This window comes from Propithecus coquereli, unplaced genomic scaffold (genome assembly GCF_000956105.1).
Source record: "Propithecus coquereli isolate 6110/MARCELLA unplaced genomic scaffold, Pcoq_1.0 Scaffold205, whole genome shotgun sequence".
Lineage (NCBI taxonomy): Eukaryota > Metazoa > Chordata > Mammalia > Primates > Indriidae > Propithecus > Propithecus coquereli.
The window spans coordinates 2,820,430-2,821,853 of record NW_012145523.1 but is presented as its reverse complement, the minus strand read 5'-3'; the positions used below and the strand labels follow the sequence as shown (position 1 = coordinate 2,821,853).

Here is a 1,424-nt window from a genome sequence, read left to right as displayed (position 1 = left end):
TTTTGCCAAATTTGTTTTCCAGAAATTTTGTTGTGATTTAAATAACACACTGGTCAAAAGAGTATATCTTATTGCACACTTGCCAATGCTAAATATTACTACTTGTTTTAATGTTTGCCAAAAGGAAAGGGAAAATAATTTTTCCTATTTTTATTAGATTAATAGGTTTCCCAATATTTCTTTCATCCTCAATTAAACTTGTCTTCATTTGAAGACTCTCTCAATTTTCAACCCATTGATAATGTATAATTGCCAAGTATTTACGTTAATAATTTTTCCTATTTTTATTAACTTAATAGGTTTCCCAATATTTCTTTCATCCTCAATTAAACTTGTCTTCATTTGAAGACTCTCTCAATTTTCACCCCACACATTATATAACAGGGCATAGAAAAAGTGACCCTCTTCTTTATTATAATTATGTGTTTTGCGGCTTTATTCTTCCATGTTAGTCGTATATACAAAATGCATATTATGGTGGCCATTCAATAAATGCTTACTAAGTCAACAAATGAAAATGAGTATGAAGAGTTAAAATGTACACATCAGTTCCATTATAATACCAAAATTTAAAAATAATTAACTGCAAAATATCTAATTACCAACAAAAATTAAAATATGAAATGATATATATAATATGTATAATATATAATAAAGTATACTTTTAGAAATGTAACTAGTCGCTTGAAAATCCCTTTAACATTAAGTCTTTCTTGAAGCAACCAGGATTTATATAGCTGCTTTTTAAAGTTTTAAAAGCACAATCACTTCTTATATGATTTATAGCATCTGCTTAGTCATTCGACAAATATTCACATGAGATTATTACATCTGCAAGGAAATTACCACCCAAACAATCCATTCCACTTATTATTAAGAAAGAAATATCTTCCCACTTCCCAAACTGCTCTCCACAATTTTTGTCCCACCCCACCAACAGTGTACAGAGTGCCTTTTCCCTCCTTATCATCATTCGGTAGAACTTTTTTTAAAATTCTTTTTATTGTGAAATATAGCACACATAGAGAAAGCATAAATGCACAACTTAATGAATTATTATAAAATGAACACCTGTAGAAACACTTTTTAGGCTAAGAAACTACATCATGTTCCCCTTCCTGATTACATCCCCAACTCCATTCCAGTAGAGACAGACATTATCTTAGTGATAATTTCCTTACTTTTTTTATATTTTTGCCACCACTTAATAAAATTGGACAAGTTTTATAATATCTCAGGTTTGTTTTTTTCTTCATCATTAGGACGAAGATAATAATAATGCTTGTCATGAGATATTTTGTGAGTATTAAATGGATAAACTATGTAAAGAAATTAGAATAGTGCTTAGCCCATTGTAATTATAAGCACTCAGTAAATGTTAGCAATAATTACTATTGTGATATATTGTATAATGTAAGCAACAT

The 1,424-nt window shown here is 28.9% G+C and overlaps 1 protein-coding gene across 1 annotated transcript in view; it reads right to left on the bottom strand.

Moving 5' to 3' along the window:
• LOC105810121 (neurobeachin-like) overlaps nt 1-1,424 on the bottom strand; it is a 160,292-nt gene that overhangs the window by 131,360 nt on the left and 27,508 nt on the right. The window lies entirely within an intron of this gene.